General features: G+C 39.8%; 1 protein-coding gene across 9 annotated transcripts in view; it reads left to right on the plus strand.

Annotated features, from left to right (window-relative positions):
- The first annotated feature begins 11,493 nt into the window (after positions 1-11,493).
- KMT2D (lysine methyltransferase 2D) overlaps positions 11,494-21,969 on the plus strand; it is a 109,285-nt gene continuing 98,809 nt past the window's right edge. For 5 of the 9 annotated variants that reach the window (XM_088138233.1, XM_088138238.1, XM_088138240.1 and 2 more), the window contains exon 1: positions 11,496-12,640. The gene's annotated coding sequence lies outside the window, so the exon portion shown is untranslated. Of the gene's footprint in view, positions 12,641-21,969 lie in introns of all 9 variants that reach the window. The other 4 variants (XM_088138234.1, XM_088138236.1, XM_088138239.1 and 1 more) reach the window with 3 other exon arrangements.

The raw sequence follows: 21,969 nt of genomic DNA on the forward strand, positions 1-21,969 counted from the left end.
TTCAGATTTATGGTATTCTAATACTAGTCAAGTATCAGGTGGATCAAGAAAGCTGCTAATTCTAGATGAGCTGCAATGGAGTTCATTGGCTCTTCTGGTAACCAATGAAGGTAAGACAAGAACATGCATTTCTCAATAGGAAGGAGACAGCTTGTCTTAAAACAGATATAGGCAGATGCTTCTCACATCTGAAAATAACATGGTGCCCTCTAGTGACTAAAAGTACCATTTAACAGTATCAGTCTTGTCTACCTCTGTTGGGTTTACGATGGTCATTTGGGATCAAAAATAAACGCTGGGGGGCGGGGGAGGGGGACACCAGATTGAGGAAGGCTGATTTTCTTTGACTCTGAAATCTACACAAGATTAGCCTTTGAGGTTTTAACAGATCCGTAGCCTTGTTCAGGCACTTGCGAATCAATCCTTTTGAAATGGGTGATAGTCTTGAATAAATGGCCATCACTTAAGGTATAAATTTAGGTCAGCTTTCTTTAACCTGGTCCTCCAAATTCAGTAGATTAAAAGCAAACAAAACAAAACTTGGGTGATTGGAAATTCTAGAGTTTAGGCCGATACATCAGTTATAGTAATAAAACAAGCACAATAAACAGTGCAAATAATTTCACTACAAAATCAAATACGGTAAGTTCTCTACAGATGCACGTTACAACCTGGGCTTACAGGATATTAACCCAATCATAAAACCATGGTACTGGAAGGAACCAAGTTAAGGCAGAATCTAAGTTCCTGCTTAGTGCAGGAATCTAAAAACATTGAGAGATGGCTGTTGAGACTGGACTTGAACCTATCAAATGAAGAGCTCATAACCCCACTTAGTAATTGATCCCCCTGCTGAACTGCTCTTAGGGAAGCTTTTCTTAACAGTCAACTGGAATCTGCCTGTCTGCAACTGGACAGATTTCTGGGCAGTAGAGAACAGAACTTGACCCCTCCTGCATAGAACCACCCCTTCAGGTGCTTACCATGTCACTTCTGTTCTGAAGACTAAAAGTTTATAAAACATCCATCTCTTGTGAAACTTAGTTTCCAATCCCCTGTCTAAAGCAGAATACAGGAACAATTATTTCCTGCAGTTTGGAAATTAGTCAGACTGAGGCTCCAATTTAACCAAAACTAGCCTGAGCTACCTTCCTTAATATTGAATGCTCACACGCAAACCTAGAATAAGGTTAACCAAGTTCTAGGCACTCTGCCTCTTAGGGTTTTTTTTCCCTCATCCCTTTGTGCATGTAGGGGGAAGAAGGGGAAAGCAGGTATAGAAAGGGAGGTTTCAACACTGATCCAGCCACTGCAGATGTCTGTGTCACACGCACACAAAACCCTACAGTCAGACAGCCAAAATATCTGCTCCTGTTATAAGCAGAGCAACTTTGCACTTCTCTAATCATTTGCCTCCTCACTGTTAGGTAAGTCATTTATTAGGAGTAGTTTGACATGCCATGTGAAAACAGCAACATTGAAAGATGTGTTCATTTCATTTTCTAGGTAAAGCCTCTGTCTCATCAGGTCAGCAAAAGCAATCAAATTTTCAAGACCCACATTAGGATTCTGAGACAGACACATACTATACTTATCTATAGTGGATAATCTGTCAAATATAGGTGGTTATTTCTTTTCCTAGCAAATGGACAGCAGGAGCAGTTAGGCATTTTTGATATTCTAAATATCTGCCCCATTTAAAAATCTTTTTTGCTATGCCTAGTTGCTTTCAGCATTTGAAAAGGCCTGCAACATTTGACAATTATTTGCTGCTGTTGCAGGACAGATTTCTGAGTAGTTTTGGCTCCAGAATTCAACTGTCTAAATCAGCCTAGGGCTTTTTGAAAAGGGCTTTGGGCCAGAGGTGCTTAGTGGTGTTTGGATCTGAAAATAATCCATGTATTAATATTTAAACGGGAGATCTGGAAGAATGGCAGATGTGGGGCTTGCTAATCTTCTTCCACTGAGAGCGCAGAGGAAACTCATCCCATTTGCTAATCCTACTGTTTGTCTGTTGACCTATTGAGCGGAATAGTTCTATGAATGTCCTTTCTGCATGTATGTTTTGAGCAACAGAAATGTCTCCTTTTTACACATTTGCCTTCCTGTTCAACTTCCTGACAGTTAGCAAACTACACCTATGTGTCCAGGCGACTCATACCTATGGATTCCAAACCTTTGCTCATAACAATTCTCTGAGTTCTTCACAAAGGGTCTTGGAACTCACCCAGCAAGGAGAAGATTACAGTGATGTATTTATGCAAATTGGACCATTTAATTCAACCATTGTCAGCATGAACACGTGGGTTTGTGTGTGTTTGTGTCTTCCCATCATAGTTCTTAGTCCCCACATTTGATTTGGAAACTGGATTGAAGCTAAGAGACAGAAATACTATCAAACTCTTGTTTGCTCTTATGGAAACTGACTTTTTGTAGGAGTTAATTTATGTTTAAATCCTATTAGAGTGTGATGCATTTATTCAAAATATTTTAAACACAGCTTTAAAGGTAAGACGGCTTCCAAATCTAAATGCAAGACAATGACAAGTAATTAATAGAAAACACCAATAAAACAAGCAGCCTGTCCAAGAAACACACCCACCCAGCATCAACTATTTAGATAAAACAATCAACACACAGCCAGAAAACAAATAGGTCCAGGGTTTTAGTAAAGACCTGGAGCGATGGGGTTTTGATGAGCCCTAACTGGCCATGTACCAGAAATAGGAAGAAAATAGGAAAAAAAAGAACAGGAAAAAAGCAGCTAATGCAGCTGCCACAATAGAAGCTGTGTGTGTGTGTTTATAAATCTATATATTTATAAATAAAATAAAATATTTGTTTATTTTATAATCTAAGACTAGACCAGTAAATATTAAAACATATGCAATAGTTAAAAAGTTCATATAATACAAATTACATAGAAGCCACAAACAAAGCTGTGAGGGAGGTATCAGCCGATTCTTGTAAGCTATAGCTATAGATTAAAAAAAAATTGCCATCGCCCTTGATACATTTAGAAATTGGTCACTTAAAAGGAAAACAGTGATTTCATCATGAGGGAAATTCAATGTCGAATTAACTGGGGTTATAAGTTTTAATCACCATTGTGTATTGAGTGGACATTTTAATAGAACAGGGGATACAGATTCAACCTCCGTATGTGAACATATACAAATTTAATTTTCATACAGAAGGTTGAAATATCTTCCAGTTGTAGCCCTAATGGATGGTGCATCAATTTGGGCAACAGAAAAAGGCCTCCTATATGGAGCACACATGATCTTTAAAAAATAGCAAGGGAGAACAAAGGAGGGCAGAGCAATTCTACTATAATAGAGATGGGAGATTCTGGCCCTACCTGTGAACCTAACAAGGTAGTCCAGACAAGAAGCGCACCCAGGAGTACTAGCTCTATCTTTATTGTAAGATTACATTAACAGAATCTTACAAGTCTGAAAGTATCCCTCCCTTCCTTCACTTTTACTCTCCCGAAAACTAGGGAGGTTCCCTTCTGAGCCACCCCTCCTTCAGACTCAAATTTCGTTTATCAGACCATTTCTAGGCTATGGCTCTTCCTCCTGTCTCCCAAGGTCATTCCCACAGGCCATTACATCACCTGGCTGAATATCTAAGTCCCTGACCCTCTGCCTGAGTTGTGCTGAAGTTTTATCAAGGCCTAACATAAGTAAAGCTGGTACTGACATATCATACCATATATCAGGTCTTGATCAATTTGCCTTTACAGAGTGGATACAAATCTATCATACAGGGTAAAATGAACCAAGGAGGTCTCCCAAAGAATTTTCTTTGCCCAGGACCTTAAGTGACATAGGCTTGCAAAGCCCTGAAAGAGATGCAGCCCAGTTGTAATTGTGTTACAGTATAAGAGGTCAAATGAGGGATATGTGCTATTGTTTTTAGCAACTGAGCTTGTATGGAGTCAAAGACTGAGATCTTATAGATACACACTCCTGGGTACCATAAAGCAGCATACCCAAAAATAGCTTAATGACAGGTAGGACAAAATTACTACCATGCTGGTTTGCAAATTTTGTAACTGCTAGAGAGGCTTTTTAGGTCTTTATTTATTTATTTAGATTTATATGACCACCATTATAGCTATTTCCATCACTTGATTGCCCCAGCAGGTACAGGATTGGAAACACCAAGGGTTATTTTTAAGTGGTTTATTTCAAAGTGTCCTCTATTGCAATAGGTTGATAAGGCTCTAAGACACATACACAGCCCAACTTTTGGTATAGAGAGAATGGCCGCATCATCAGTAGCCATGAGTTGATTGGCAAGAGGGGGAGGATGAAAGTTTGAGTTGGCAAAAAAACCCTCAACTATGTTGTTAATATAAAGATTGAACAGCAAGGGGGCAAGACTACATCCTTGGTTGACCTCTTGACAGGTAGCAATAGGCTCTGTTAGGTCCCCGTTGCTATTAACCTTGAGCTATATGATAGTGTCTTGGTGTAATTGTATAATCAATGCAAGGAGATGGTGATCTAATTGTTGAGGCTGTTAATTTTCTCATGAGTTTCTCTTGGGATATAGAATCAAATGCCGCCTTTAGATCTATTAAGGTGATGTAAAGGGCTCCACTTGGGAGATTATAGTATCAGTGGGATACCAAAGAGTGGTAGTGGGGGGTGGTCTACCCCAGGTGCAGGCAATAAGGGGGTGCATTGTCTGGGAACTTGGGAATGACAAGGAAGCTATCTGAAGAGCTGGTGGTGGGTGTGGAGTTGGGTCGCTGCTGCCAGCATGTCGATCAGCTGTTTAGCAGTTGGCAGCATAGCACAGCAACATCAGAGGAGGGGGTGTTAAAAAGATGATCCACTCCAGGTGTCAAATATGCTAGGTATGCCACTGTATAGCATTTCTCGGCTAAATGGTGTAGAATTATACACTGGTTCATTATATGCAGACCTGAAACCACCCTGCTCAGGTGCTAAGATATTCTCAGAATGCATCCAGTCCAAAAGTTTATGACATAAAAACCTGGCATATAGTTTACTAACTACTGAAATAGGTCTAATTAAGCAGTAATTGGCAAGGTCACACATATCTCCTCTTTTATATGAGACATCACATAACCTAATAATTCATTGTGCCGTAGTAGTTGTGTGACCAGGTTAAAGTTTCCCCTCATTCTCAAGCAACTAGAGGATTTTATGATGCCATAGGACTTAGCATGTAACCAGACTTGATGATGGCTATAGATACCACCCACATGCATACAAATGTACCTTCGTATAGTATTCTTGACAGCAGTATGGCTATGGTTTGCCACTGCCTTCTTCTAGAATGTTTTTTCAATTTCCCAGTCTAGCCAATTGCCCTGGAATCTTCTGATGGAACTCCTATCCTAGCTAAGCCAGCCCTACTTAGTTTAGAGTTCAGACCACATAGCCAGGTGCCATCTGAAATTCCTAGGATGTATCTGATCAGGTATGTAATTTTCAGGCAACCTTTAAATTAGAACAAACCCTTCTAATATGATACTGTACTGTAATATATATTTTTGCACATCTATGGTTCGGACCGATACCGCATTTGAGATGCAAAACTACAAAACTGATGTGTGTTACTGGGCCAACCTCTAAAACAGTGGGCAATCTGCAGTCCATATGCTGTAACTGCAACTTTCCATAAGTGTGTGTGTGTGTGTGTGTGTGTGTAACTGAAAATATGTAATTGAAACAGAACTGAAATTCTTAGGGACCTCTGGTGTCATTGTTCTTATTTAAAAGTATACATTTCTAATGTTATGACTTATGACTCTGAAGTTAAGCTTGAAAAGTATGGACATGATGCAACCTTCATCCATATATCCACATAAGCTATAGCTCTCATGAGCTCCAGCAAGCATGGCCAATGGCTAAATGTGCTGGTTAGGAATGATTGAAACTGTAGCCCTACCTCTAAAAGACACCAAGTTGGGGAATACTAGCTCCCTTAATTCAGAAATCAGAGGAGAACAGTTACCTAGCACTGATAATGTTACCCAGTTGAGTAATGAAATGTCTGCAAGCAAACAACCAAACTCAGAGAGCATCAAAGACTCCACAGAGAACAGTTGAATAGGATTTCCAGTGATCAGCTGGGTCTTCACTCACTTGTTTCGCTAGGTCCCTTTTTCTATGATTAGCAGAACTAAACAAGGGAAGCCACCCGAGTTTGCTAAATGTGCATAATTTTTGGACAAGTTAACTTTGCAGTAAAAAGAAAACTATTATGCACTAACAGAATACACACCTGCCCCCCCACCACTGTTTTCTCTCAAAATCTTCTTCAACAGATGTGTTGCCAGAGAAGAACAAAACACATGAGACAATCAAGAAAAACAGGCAAGTCTTTCACAGGAAATTTAAATAGGGCAACACAGGCGTGATGATAGTAGGCTAGCTGATTATGTACACTAACTGGAAAGATAAATTTTTGAGCGAGGAAGGCACTGTTGCTACCACTAAATTTGTATGGACAATCTCCGTTGCTCTCAGATCTGTATGAAAAGAAGCCTCCCTGTCTACGTATAGTGGATATTCAAATATGAAAAACCCAGTTATACTCTTTCGGTGGAAAACATTTTTCTTGGACCTTGAAAACCACGTCCAATATATTTCTTAAAGAATTTCTGAGATCTGCTGGTGCCTATTTTCTATGATTTGGTGCTTGGGATAATATAATGAAACCCATAATATGTAGATGTGAGCTGAAAAAAATAGTCTCCATAGTCCAAAAGTGATCCAGTCATGATATAAACAAATGTGCCTGTAATTCTATATGTAAACCTTGAACAGCAATCCAGACTGATGCTCAACAGATAACTTTTTGAAACGCAACAGTTTTATGGGCCAAGATGTGGGTACTGCTTTAACTCAAGAATCAAGAATCCTGTGGGGTTGTCTCACCAGCTTTAAGTTCTCATGAAATGACTTGTTCAGCCATAATTTCTAGATATTTCTAATTTTTAATATCCTCAAAATGCCCGGTGCCCTTTGAAGGAACCCATTGAGCCATATTTACATCTCGTTGCCTCGTGCATATATGGCTTGAGTTGTTGCAGCTTAATCTGATCCACATAATCAAGAAGCCCATCTCATTGAACTGAATAGGACTAAAGTAATGTAAACAATATAAATAATATTCAGGGAGCACAACCTTGTAATGACAACAGTGCTAATAGGAACAGCCATATAAAATAAAGCAAGTCTTCTTTGAGTTGCTCAACTCCTGATGCCTCATGGACACATTCCTGTAGTTTTCTTGGCAACAACACGCAAGTGGATTGCCGTTGCCATCTTCCAGGAAATGCATTTTTTTTTTAAGTATTACCACCATGCTTATCCCCTAATTCTAAAAATGCTCAGATGCAGATCCCACTGATTCTAATCGAAGTTTTTAAATTAAGCTCTGAGGCTGGCTCTGACTGAGCAGTCTGGGCTTGGTACAACCATGTAAGAATTTGAAGGCCAGAGGCTGTGATCAAAGATGAGGTAGTGATCTTTTGGGAGTGAGTGAGTGAGTGAGTGAGTGAGTGTGTGTGTGTGTGTGTGTGTGCTGCATGGCTAAATACAGCTCAGTTTTGGATACAAACTGAGTTTGATGAATTCCCATTGTCCTTGGGAGACCAGCTGCCTATAGTCAGCTCAGCATGGATAGAATCTGTAGTATACGAAGTACACTAATCTGCTTGATGAGGGACCAAAATATTGGTGACACGGGAAGTGAAGTGTCAAACCCTGGCTGCTGCTGATGCTTGCCACTTTAGGATCAGTTCCAAGAAGCAAATTCAGAATCAGTGTAAAGTGTCATGCTCTTGCTGGTATGAGGCTTTTATTTAAGGACCCAATGCCATGGTTAACAGATAAGCTATAATACAGAACTATTAAGCATTGCAAAAACATGTTATTTGGTCCAAATCTATCACTCTAACCACTAAACCTGTCCTGTCTCATATATGAGGAAACCTTTTTTGAGGAATTATTGATTATTGGGGGGGGGGGACACACACCATTCTTCTTTAGGATAAAAAACACACATATAAAGCAAGTGGCTTTACATCCCACAATAAAATGAAATTATAATGAAATAAAAGCATAACTACAAATTAAAAAAACACCAGCACTATGAAATGCAAAGGAAATAATAATAATACTGGATTTCCAAAAATGGAGGACCAGCCCATCTGAGACAAAAGAATAACACTATTTTACCCTATTCAGTCCTCGCATCTGAAAAGAAAGGGCTAGTGACTCATACCACTTGGTTAGCCTTTTGCAATGCGCCCTACATGGGGTTGCTTTTGAAGACCCCTCAGAAACTGCCAGTTCAAATTGATATAAAATGTTTTACAGGTGGTATATAACTCTGTCAATATAGACAAATCCACCAAGATCGATAAACAATAAATGTTGGGAATCCCATAACAGGAAGAACATATCATATGTGGTGGTCATGTAAAAAAACTGAAAAGTATTGGAAAGAAATACATCAAAATATACAGAAAATCCTCAAAATGAAATTTAAACTGGAACCACAAATATTTTATGAGGTATAATTCCAGAAAACATAAATGAGAAACACGGTTTATTAAGATATATACTGACAACTGCAAGGACAAATATGGTACAACATTGGAAAAGAGGAACCTTGCTGATGGGAGACCAAAATGTGAAAATATGCAGCAATGCAAAATTGGCAGTAAACAGGGTTTACCAAAAGTCAGGTTCCATAGACAATTTATTATAAATTACATTAAATGTTTGAATTGGTTGCCATTTTCTTCTAAACACTTCCTTACTTGTTTGATGCATGACCTTTCAACATTCCTAACTACAGTATAGTAATACTTTATCTGAAAAAAAAATTAACAGAACATATAGGGTCTGACTTTTGGTATACCTTGTATAACCATAATAGGATAGTATCCAAAATATAAGCCTAACCAAATTTAAGCAGGAATGGTTCCGTTATATACTATACATGACACAGCAAGACAAATTTAGACAAATAAGGTTTCTAGGCAAAGAGTTACGAGACCGATCAAAAATAAGACATAAAAGGGCTTAAATAGATACTAGCAATAATCTTCAAGTTTCAATGTAAAGCATAACTATCCAGATGTGGTCAGTTGTTGGGAAAACAAACGGAAGGGAAGGGGAGAATGAGTCATTAGAAAGTTTTCCCATAATGTTTTTATGTTTCTGTTTTCTTCTACTGTTACTATCTAATGTAGACTTTTTTCCCCCTCTGTATTTCACTATCCCAACAATAAAAGTACATTTAAGAAAGAAACTGCTGGTTCAAAATACAGTGGCCCACTTGTTGACTGACATTAATTGCTCCAAGAATATTATGCTTAAGTGTCCCTTTCCAACTCTATGATTTCCATAACATTCACATTCCCTTATTCCAGAAATGAATCTACTGAAATTCATACACATTCTTTAATGGAATTCTGTGCCAAATGCTACAGTAATCCAATATGAAAATTCCTAAAGCATAAAACTACGTATTTGTGCATATGGGAGTGAGCTTGACTCAGTTTTGTTAGGACTGTATAATGCATTTTGTTTGTGGTTAGAAATAAGTCCTGTGCTTTTGTTACTTAGAAAATGTAAGCTTTTTTGTCAAATATGTATCATTCAAGGTATTTAACAATAATAAAGATAGCCAAGGCACAGTCAAACTTTTATTCACTCTCCATATTTATATTCCACCTCAGGATGGCAAACAGAACCATCACATTAACTTATATAAAACCAAATGATCAGAAACATGTACAGTATCCAAAAAATAAAAAAGATAAATCCACAAAGTATGTTTTATGAATGAAGCTTATTGTATGTTTTTCAGTACTGATTAAAACAAGCCACAGGTTAGAGTGTTGCATGAACAAGGCCAAACATCCCTTTCCACAATCCCTTATTCGAAATGAAATGTCTGAAAATTACAACCCCCATTTTCTAACACTTCATAATATTTTCATTTTAAAATACCCAGAACCAAAAGGCTGAAGCTAATCAATAGTAGTAGGTTTTGAGGGAGAACCCAAATGAGCCATTTACCAAAAGATCCAATTACTTCACAGCGGCAGCATATGCAAAACAAAGGCATTCCAGTGCACTGTGATGTTGAAGACTGGATATGAATGGGGGAGGAACACTTTTGGAGGTCAGTTCCCAGAGACTGTATTAGCCTCTAATATTAACATTAGGAGTGTGCAGTACTTTGGAAATTAGGAAAAGAGGCTTTAGAATGAGCAAGGACCCCATAAATGTGTCTGCAACTCTTGAAAGCAGCCATGTCTTTTTCTGGGGTTGAGTGGCTGCCCTCTGGGAAAGCGCATGGCTGCATTAAGGAGTTACAATTAGGGGCCATGTTTAATGTCTGCACCCTCCTGCGCTCTTTTGGAGTTCAATCCAGAACACTGCACCGCCCAAATACATGTATACACTACACCCCCCCCCAAAGAGAACTTTGCAGCAGTGTAAAAGCACACGCTTTCCATGTAGAAATCGCAGACTGAACCCGAGGGAGAATTGGTCAAAATGGAAACTCTGGGGAGCCTCGACCAGTCAGCGTCCAAATACTGACCTAGACGGGGCCAGTGCTTTGATTCAATCTAAGGTAGCTTCCTACGCTGGCATCCTCTTCAGAGCTGGGCAACCAAGACCAATACTCCGACCGAGGTGGGTCAGTTTCCTCTGAGAGGCGCTGAACAAATCGATGTCCTTTCCAAAGAGCATAAGCTGTTCCAACAACAAACCCCAAACCCACCCAATGCCCCCAAATATTCCCGGGGAGAGCTGAAAGCTCAGGCCGCTGGATGGCGCAGTGGGACCTCGCATAGCCGGAGTCCCGGCGGCAGGCGCCTGAGCTAGGGAGCGCCCCCTCTGGGGCTTGGCAGGAGCCTTTCATCCTCGGCTTGGGCCAAAGCGCCCCGAGTCTTCCCTTTTATTCTTCCTTCTTGGACATCCTTCGCGGCGGCAAGGAGGAAAAGGCAGCGCGGCCGCCTCTTGCGAGAGGTGCACCTGTCCCGGTCCTCTGGCAGCCGCGGACAGGGTGGAGAAAGGAGGAAGGGACCTCTGAACCCATCCCACGTGCTTTTGTAACCACCCGGCCCAGGCATCGGAGGGTTAAAAGCGGCGAAGTGATTCGCCAGCAGAGCGTGCGCTGAGGCTCCGTACGGACGTATTTCTCACTTCCCCAAAGCCATTTCTGCGTGTCCTTCCGCCATCGAGGTTCCAACACAAAATAAGTACTCGGTTCCTTCCTTTTTCGCGGCATCCCACCATCTCGAGAAAAAGGCAAGGGTCTAAAACTGGATCACGCCTAAGCTAGTCCCTTCCTGTCCAAAGGGGAGAAGAAGTATAGTGAGAAACGGGGCAAAAGAGGAGGGACAAGTCCCTAACTCCGGGATCCCACCCTCCCTTTGCATAGAAGGAGGAGGAGGGAGGGGGAGGTTAAGCAAACCCGGAGCTGGCCCAGCAGGACCTACTTTCCTCTCTGAAAATGGCTGCCTCGGTGAACACTTTCTGTTCAATTCCTTAAAGCCCTTCGTTGGGTGGGGGGGGGGAGCAGAGGGGGATAAAGATCAGCCACTGATGCTTCTTTGAATCCCGTTCTCTGCTTGAGCTGAGGATTAGAGTGCGAAGGGAGAAGGTGAGAAGTTAAAAAAGGGAAGGAGAGAGCGAAACAGGAAAAGAAAGAGAAGAGGCCTGGAACAGAAGCTAGGGAGGAGATTAGAGGGGGGAAAAAGAGGGGGAAATCTCCCCAAGCCGATACAAGGAGTAAAGACTGTGTTGTTGTAGCTTTTCCTACGATAGAGGCGGTGAGTGCATTTAGCCTTCTTTGGAAAGGTTCAGTGTAGCAAATAATGATGGTGATAAGCTAAGACTCCGGATTAGTTTGGGTTGTGTGTGTCTATTACTAGGTGAGGAAATTTACAAGGCAGGAGGAAAAGTATGAACGTTCCAGCAGACGGGAAACTCTGAACGTTCTGTTTCCCTCCATTCGCTCCCCCTCCCTCGGGAAAACCTCAGCGTTCCATCCGGAGGGTTTCATTCTTCAGCGTTCCATCCGGCCTCCCAAGCGTTCTGTTTGGGCGCCTCTTGCTAGAACAGGGGGAGTGGGAGGTATAAGAAGGGAGACCAAGGCAGCAGAAAGAAGGGGTTTCTTCCTCGGATACGGCTGCTTGAAGATCAAAGGCAAACCCGGAGCTCCCTTTGTGTGCCGTCCTAGGAAGATCTTGCTGTTCGCTCTTTCTTTTGCCTTATTTTGAAACTCCGAAGTATCGTGGCGGAAAGAAGCAAAGCACCCCCTCCTTGTGCAAGGGGGCTGGGCAGTCTGTTTTTTCCTGGGTGGAGAAATCGTCGGATATTGGATTTAGCATCCTTTCTAAACCTATTTTTTTATGTGTTTGTGGGGTTTTTTTGTTTTTTGTTTTTGTCTGAGTGGCTATAAGTAAGCATCCAGCATATATTTGGCATCTTTTTTAAAAGGAGGGAACAAATGCAAATCTTTCCTTTTCCCCCCTTTTTGATTTTTTGGATAATGATTTCTGCTGTATCTTGCCTATGGATTTTGGCGGGTGAGAATTTCTGGATCGTCTTGTAGAAGAGAGGTAGGTGAGGGTTTGCATTTTTCTAGCCCCAGTGCTAATTTCTTAACTGTATTTGAATATCAGTGTTCTTTGTATCTTGAGGCTGTTATTTACTTCGGACTTTTAAGTCTTGTTGATTTGTGTAGCATTTTGGTGCATGACAAATCTCTTTAGAAATTGTTCAGGAAGGATGAATGGTAGAAGGCCTTAGATCACAAGCACACTGAAAATACGTGTATGTACCCTTGAAGCCTAGGCCTCATGTTTCCATTGGCTTATATAAATAAGTGACTATGTGGTGGATGGTGGTGGTGGGAGGTATGGTTCTCCTTGCATCCTTCTTATTAAAATAATAGAGTTGTATATTTTTCAGCAGGAGGATCTGTTCATTTATTTTCCTGACAATTGCCTATCTGCTGGCATGTTTTGCACAAAGAATTAAGCCATAGGGGACTGTACTTGTGTGGGGTCAAAATGGTTGGCCTCATTGTATTATTCTAAGGGAGGGCTGGAATCCGAAAGAAGGCATGTAACACAGAGGTTGAAGTATTCACTCCCACTAATTTACATTTCTGTTTTGTTTGATTGGGGATTTTGGATTAAAATGATAGGATTAGTTTTTAATGTATAAATGGGTGTTTCTTAACTCAACTGCATTTATGCGAGGGGTTTGTTTAAATGGAGGGCTTAACTGCACAGTCCTTTTCAAGAGGTTATGGCTGCTCCTGGATGTGGCTGCTTCCCTCTGTCCCTTAGGTAGAGCTGCCCTCTTGAAAGCAGTGCTTTCCAGTTTTTCAGAGTGAGCTCAGAGCGAGCCAGGAGCCTGCCTTTTCCAAAGCAAGGCAGCCAACTGGAAAGGCCTGCTTTACCCAGCAGTCCTTTAGAGACCAGTGCAGCCTGCATGGGATTATGGAGGAGCCCAAAGGGATTTGCTCTGAGAAGAGAGGGTGGATGGAGAGGAGAATGGTGTTGGCATTTTCTCTCTCCCCAAACCAGCAGACTCCAAGGTGGTTGCATGCTTGGATACAAAGGTGGGATGGCGGGGTTTTATCATCTCCAAGCTGTTGAAATTCAGATTCTTCCTGTAGGTTATTCTAAAAGCAGAGTTGCATGAATGAGTGAATGACTTTCCTGTTCTGTTTTAATGGGAGGGGGGCTACTGACTTTTTCCCTCTGGCTGTCAGAGGGGACTTTGTGGGCCACACCTGTTGCATGTATATCTGTTAACTCACAGTTGGGCCTATGCTGCCTGGGGTTTAAAAAATGGAGAACTTTGACTTTCTTGACAGTGGGAAGAGAGCAGCTGAACAGCAACTGGTTTTGAGGAGGGTGGTGGTATGGATAACTTTCATAAGATACCTCACATCAAGGGACAGATCTCACTTGGGACTACACTGGATGTTTAAAATCCCACTAAATACATAAATAGATTTGGGGGTGCTATGACTAGTAGAAATGGCTATATCCTAGACTTTTTGCAGGTACTGGTATTTCCAGAGAAAAGCCATCAGAGTATATATTAAAAAATGCAAAGGAGTCTGTAAATACATATGCAAGTAGGAAGACTTTTGACTACACAAACATACATAGATGGATGCACACTCTCTTTGTATGACTGCATTAGAGCAAAATCTGGATGATGTGAATTTTATGCTCAGTTAAAAGGCAGGGCAGGGAATAGAGTTGGGTGGAGCATACTTCTCGAAGGCCTGTGAATCTTCCTTTGATATCAAGGTTTCATGATGCTCAAGTACAATGATCGCAGTGACTGAATTTCTGTAGATATCAGATCACTGTGACACTTGTGCCTTGATTACATCCCAATGAGATTCTAATAGTGTGCTCTGTGGAGCTATCTTGGAAAAGTTTTTGGAAATTTTAGTTGGTCCAGATGTTGCAAACTAGGTTGGACATTAAGGCTTCCTGTATTGAAACAATTCCACTGAGTACTATTCTGTTTTTAGGGATAATGTGAACTACTAGTTGTGACCAGGCATCTCTATGCAACTTGGGACCAAGGTAATTGAAAGACCACACTTCTTGCCCTGCCTTTAACATCTTGATAAAAGGGCCCTTCCTCAGTCCTGGCATCATTAGAGGTACACACGGGAGAAGACAGAGGGCCTTCACGGGCTCCTTCTAAGTTTTGAGAGAAGTTCCATCTGTTACCCTTTCCAGGGCAGGCAAAAACATTTTTATTCGGGGAGTCCTAAAACAGTTTGCTGAGTAGTTGCTTTTTGTTTTATTACAAAATATTTTAAAATAATATTTTAATTATTTGACAATGTGATTTGTGGGATGTTTTCTATTTTGCTTGTTAGCCATGTTGAGCACCAATAATTTCTGGAAGTGTAGATATAAATTAATAAAATTCAGTAGTTTAACCTCTGTTGGCCAAGAGACCAGGGTTATGATGATATGGGAACCAGAGAAGAATTGGAAGCTACCTTACTGTCACTCTGTTGTTTTTCACTAAATCTTCAAGGAAGCAAAAACTGAATGAAAAAAAAAAGTCTAATTGAAATGCCTCCTGAAGTTTCTTGAACAAAAATATACATTTAAAAAAATTACAGAAAACATGAATGGCTACCTTCACTTCTGGGTTGGGCTGAATCTGAATCCAGATCATTAAGTATACAGTTAGTCCCCGGGTTAAGAAAGCCTGGTTTACAGATGACCCATAGTTAAGAATGGAGCCTATTGTAGCAAAATTCAACTTAAATATACAATGATTCAAGTTAAATACACAATGGTTTGAATTCATTGCACAGTACTACTTATACAGTATTATACAATAATATTGTTCTGGCTTACATACAAATTCGATTTAAGGACAGACCTTGGGAACGGAACTTGTTCTTAAACTGGGGACTACCTGTCGTGTATTTCTCTATGCATACTCTCAATCTAAGGCTATGAGGTTAATAACTGAGGTGAAAAATTAGAAGGAAAGCCTAATGTAATATCAGTGAATTTCTAATATTTATTCCAAGTTTGTCCAGTTAGATTGTTCAAGCTGTTTGCTAATAGCAGAGGTTAATGTTAATTACTTTATTTCTGCTGTATCTAAAGAGAGTGCTGCAATCTAAATGTGCATTGGTCCATGAAGCTTGCTATGCAAGGTCTCAGCCTCAGGTTCTTGGTTTAAGTCTGTAATCGTTTTAATATTGAGAGATCCTGTAGAGAAAATTTGTTTTTGAAGAGTTACTTGTCTGTTTCTTCACACTTGGTAACTGCATGTACAGTACCTGTTGCTGAATTATAACTTTTGCATGCCAGTCTCAGCCTATCCTATAAGCTGAGAGCTACTCTTTTGGAATGGCAGGTTGATATTTTATCTTCCCATTTAAAAGTTTGGGGGAAATAATGTTCTGTTATGTTTCCAATATTGTAGAATAACACACGTGCACACACACACACACACATGTATACACATAGACACAGACACACACAGAGTATGGGATGAAGATAGAGATTTGATACAAGCTACTGTAATTAATGATGAAATCAGCAGAACCCTTATCCAGCATTTTATCTACTGACCATACTTGCATATTTGGTCAGTATGTACTAATAGGAAGTGAAGGGGGTTGGATTGCTATGTGGGCAGGTGAGGGATGCTGGTAGTTGTAGTTCAGCATCTGAAGGGCCACAGGTTCTGTATTACTAGGTTAGACATGCAAATGTAGCTTAGCTGAAATTTGAAAATTGCTAAATTCTGTGATGCCCTCCTCACTTGTTTTGGCAGGAGTAGAGAATTGCAGCTTTATATGCATAGGAAGAACTCTATTGAAGATCTCTCTCCCAGAATCAAAGTTTCTGTAATTACAAATTGACAGTATGAAATTTACACTACTTGAATATGAAGTGCTGATGTGCTGTAGGTTGTTAACTTTCTTAGATTTTAGATTCTACCTCTCAGTTCAATTCAGCTTCAAAATAATAATAAAATAATTTTAAAAACCACAAATTTATCTTAAAAATAACAGATTGAAGAAGAGATACCTACATCAAGTTATCACTACAATGTGGTTGAAAAATAGAATAGAATAGAATAAAAACCCTTTGCTTAATACCAGAAGAGTAAAAAAACTTGACACCTGGTGTGCTTTTCTGGGAAGAGTTCCACAAGTGGTTGGCACTGCTGAAAAGACCCCAGCGTATTTCAGAAGGCAGAGGCATCTAGAGCAGGGGTTCTGAGTATTACCATGGTATATTTGAGCAGGTTCATGTATGGGTACTTTCCCAGGCAGTCTAAAAATTTGCACTTTTAGCCTGGCAACCATAGAATTGCATGCTGGAGAATGCAGGGAATTCCATGCAAGTGGCTGGCAGAAAAGAGATTTATGAAGTATGGAAAGAAGACAGAGCCCCTCTGCCCCCATTGCAAGTACTAGACATTTCTGAATAGTCTTCAAAGGCAGCTCCATGTTCAGACTACTGCTTCAATCTAACCTGGAGGACTGCAAAGAATGGGTAATGGTGGCTAAATTATCACTGTCTAAATTGATTTATAGCTGGCCATACTTTTGGTGTTCCTCCCTCCATAATCAGAACACGAGGAACATTTTTTTAATGATGTGAGCCTTCAGTATTTTGTGTGTTTAAAAAAGAGAGGACTCAAGTCTTTAGTGCTTTAAAGCAACCTTTCATATTGTTGGGGTCTCTGGGCACATAGCTGGGCTACAACTTTCATCCCCTTGAATATAGTACTTAGAGGTTATGGGAATATTATTTCAATGAATTCTGGGAGTTGAAGATTAGGAAGTGCTAAAGTACTGGACTATAGTTGGTAATCTGTTGTTGAAAATGTCATAAGTGGTATGCAATCTAGAAAAAATGTGTTCATGTGCAAGGGCAGTGTGATGTAAAGTAATTCATGACTTTGGCAGGATGGTTTCAGAATTTTTTTTTTAGGCTTGAAATATATCTTTCTTCTTGCAATATAGTAGTTGGAGGTTATGGGAGGTTATTATGCGCTTGATGCCTTTTCTAGTATTGACCTAGACTAGTGTTGTCCAAACTTGGCCACTTTAAGATGAGTGGACTTCAACTCCCAGAATTCCCCAGCCAGCATGAAGTCCACTCATCTTAAAGTGGCCAAGTTTGGACAACACTGGTCTAGACACTTCAAGGACTATTGGAGCCTGATGCATCAAACAAGGGCAAGCAAAGAACCCTAAAGATTGTATTGATTTAATTTCTCTATATATTTTGTGAGTGTGTTAAATATGTAATAGTTCTTACTGTTAAAATGGTTTTTTAAAATAACTTTTTTACTCTTTTTATAATAACTTTATTAATTTTTTTAGCTGTTAAAATGTTTAATGTAAATGAAGTCTGCAAGTAGTAGTTGAGCTTTGCCTTGGCATGGTGCTGTGTGCCATGGAGATCATAGTTGTCCTTCTAGAGGCAAAGAAGTGAAGTTTTTTTTCAACCAGTCATTTTGCGTTACCTTGAGGCCTTATTTTAGTATCTGGTACACATGTGGGTGTGCATGCACGGAAACCTTTTCTGACAATTCTAGTAGTTAGCATTAGATTGAGGAAAAGCTTGGAGTGATGCAGAACAACATGGCAGCTTGGCTTCACTTTTAAGAAAAGAAAGGAGGACTGTGTTACTTCATTAAGTTGCTTCAAAGAGTGCATGGCATGAACCTGTGTTGAAGGGAAGAACTCTTTCAAAGTTTTGCACAGCCATAATGTAAATATTTATTAACATATATGATGCAGCAATATATTGAGAAAATAACAACTGTCTGTGATAAATAATGGTAGACACTTTCACCTTGAGGCAATTCCCTGTGGCATTTCCTTAGCAACAACATGGAAATGGTTTGCCCTTGTCTTCTTCTGGGAGGTTTTTAAATATTTTTTATAGTTCCCAGTTTAGCCTAAGCCCTGGAACTGTCTAGTGATCTCCATCCAAGTACTAACCGAGCCTGATCTTGCTTAGCTTCCAAGTGCAGGCAGGTTGACCAGATGGTGTTACTTGTAGACACGGTGATATGGTTGTATAGTTCTGTAAAAAATTATTAACTCTCATATTTTCTTGATTTTTTCATAACTTTACTGTTGAATGTTAACAGAGCTTCATTTGAATCTTACTGATATATGAAGGGAGTTTGAGTGAATGGTTAACACTAAAGTGTGGTGTTTGTTTTATGTTTTATCCAGTGTATGGCGTGCCAATGTGAAAAAGTAATTGCCTCCCCCCAGTTCAATTAATTCAATAAAAGAGCTAACTAGGATCAGTTGTGTGATTATTTAACAATCAGTGTTGGGTTGTGTATATATATATAATATATATATATATATATAATATATATATAATATATATATATTGCCCTATATAAGTCTCATAAATGGTTCTCATCACAGTAACATTCATTTTCAAATATATATATATAATTTTTGTTAAAAAAATTAATTACAATAATAAAAAGTAATAACTAAACAGAGAAAGAAGAGAATGGAAAGAAAAAAGAAAGAGTGCAGGAAAAAAAAAGAAAGAAAAAGAAAAGAGAGAATGTAATGAAAAGAAAAAGAATGACTTCCAACCTTCATCACAAGTAAAAACAGATGTAATAACTCTTCACCCCCTATAAGGTTAAATAGATATCTCTTCATCCCATATCCTGTCCCTTATCTATAAGCAAATCCATAAAATATCAACTTTTCAATCGTGGTGTCAGCAAAAAGTCCATAAAGGGTTGTCAGAATATTGCAAAAAAAGTCTTACTTTAACCTCAATCAAATAAACCAACTTTATATTCCTTCCTTTTGCTTCTAACAGTCTTAATCTTTAATTCAATCAAATATTGCAGTAGGATTTGGTTTCTCTTCAGTTCTTCTTTATCTGCACGGATTTCTTCAAGGCTTTAACAAGCCTCTTTTGTAGATTCAATAAGAAAACATTTTCCAGGTCATTCTCTTGGTTTACAGTATTATTTATATTTCTGTGATGGAATGTATCTATGAGGAGGAGAGTGATGTGGGAGATCAAGGCTATCAGGAAGGAGGAGGTACATTCCAGGAGGGGAAAGGAGGCAAGAGACAACACAGTCTGCAGGGGGAGTAAGAGATTCAGGATAGCCACTCCTAGAATCTCACAGGGTATATCCAATAGCTGCTGTAGTATAGATTTAGTTTGGCAAGATTCTGTCTATAAGGTGTAAGCAAATAAAGGAACTGTACTTGAGTGGACTGTTTCATCATTGTTCTTAGGCTGGGCCTGACAATTTCCCTTTTAATTTTTTAAAACTTCAGCTAGTTTCTTTTGTATATCCAGTACCGGTCATCCTTGACATATGATCATTCGTTCAGTGGCCGTTTGAAGTTGCAACAGCTGAATGAATGGTGATTATGACTGGTCCATGGAGTTCTGGCTGTCCCAGTACCTGCAATCACATGATCACCATTTGCAACCTTCCCTGCTGGTTTCCCCAGGAAGTCAATGGGGAAGCTGGCAGGGAAGGTTGCAAGTCGCTGGGGTGTCTCCCCCACCTGTGCACTCTCCCTGACCCTCGCCATGCCTCTCTTGCACTCTTGTGCACCCCCTTGCACCTTCATGCACCCTCCCTGTGCTGTGCCCCTCACACATCCTCTCTGACCCTCATCGCACCTCACATGCATCCTTGCACACCTTCCCCAACCCGTGTCTCTTGCTCACCTCTGCACACCCTCCATGACCTGAGGAGCAGCCATCCAGAGCACATGTGGGCAATATCCCGTCCTCTCCTTATCTGGAGAGGTTCCAAGGAACTGGTCTACCCACTGGTTCCTTAGTCTTTACCGCAGTTGTCGGCTTCGCTTTCACCAAGCCATCTTTAGTTCCCCATACCTCTCCCAGAAGCCCCCCATCACAGTGACATTCTCACCCCACAGATTCTAGAGGGATATCACACCACACTGCCAAGAAACGTTTCAAGACCTTTTTAAAATAGTTATTGAAGTCTGTTAATCTGGAGAAGGCTACAAAACTATTTCTAATGCTCTGGGACTCCACTGATCCACAGTCAAAAACATACTTAAAATGGAGAAGATTTGGGACAATAGTAAATTTTCTCAACAGTGAATTTTCTCGACAGTGGCAATTCTTTCAAAATTACTCCAAGAACACAGCATAGAATTGTCCAGAAAATCACAAAGAACCCAAGAACAACATCCAGGGAACTGCAGGCCTCTCAGCTGGTTAGTGAGTGTTTGTGACTCCATCGGCAAAACAGAACTAGGTAAAAATGGGGTTCATAGAGTAGCAAAGTGCAAATCATTGCTCCCTGAGGAAAAACATTGATGTTTGTCTCAAGCTTGCCAAAAAGATCTATATGACCCTCCAGACTTCTGGAGATATGTTGTATGGATAGTTATGTTAAAAATGGAGTTTAGGGGGCTACATGGATGTTGCTATGTCTGGTAGAAACCAAACACTGCATTCCTCAATGAGAATCTCATACCATTTACGTAGTTTGGAAGCGGTAGTATTATTGTTTGGCTGCCTCAGTTCCTGGATGACTTGCCATCACTGAAGGAAGCATGGATTCTGCTTTGTATCAGAATTTTACAGGATAATATGCCACATTTCCATCAGTGGAAACTGAAGCATAAGTGGATCGTGCAGGAAGACAATTCCAAACATGCAAACATGTCTCTTGTAGACAGTAGATGAAGAACAATCATGAACTCAACCCCATTAGAAATGTTCTGACAAGACCTGAAATGACTACTGTTCAGTAGTTCACGTGAGAAAATTCTCAAATGTTAGTGAGTTGAAGCAGTTTGTCCTGGAGGAATTGGGCTACACAGTGATGTGAAAGCCTAGTCACCAATTATAGGAAGTGTTTGCTTGTAGTTACTGCAGCTAAAAGTGATGAACCAGTTACTGAATTTAACAGGTGGGGTAATTACTTTTTCACACAGGCAGATTGCATGTTGGATGACTTTATAAAATACATACCAGACCTGGGCATTATTTGTTCATTCAGACTCCCTTTATACAGTATATCTATAAGACCAGCATAAACCACTGATGATATTTAGAGAGAAAAATATCCAAAAATTCAGAAAATCTGAAAAGTGAATATTTTTTTAAAGAACAGCATAAATTGCTATAGATCTGTATGCAATGTTTGATAATGAATGATATTTTAAATCTCTAAAATAGACAGTATTATGATCTACTATAATCACAATTCTGTGGGATAGAAATTGTTTTCCTATAATTGATTTGTGATTGTAACATGACAGATAGAGCTCCAATTAAGTATATTAATTGAGAGTCATGTAAGTGAAAATGGTCTTAATACTTTTTGGTTAGAAGAAGGCATCAGTGTTGGAAAAAAATCACATTTG

The sequence above is a fragment of the Python bivittatus genome, unplaced genomic scaffold (assembly GCF_059951505.1).
Source record: "Python bivittatus isolate LINGU-HERP-01145 unplaced genomic scaffold, Pbiv_v1 ctg000220_np1212, whole genome shotgun sequence".
Taxonomy (NCBI): domain Eukaryota; kingdom Metazoa; phylum Chordata; class Lepidosauria; order Squamata; family Pythonidae; genus Python; species Python bivittatus.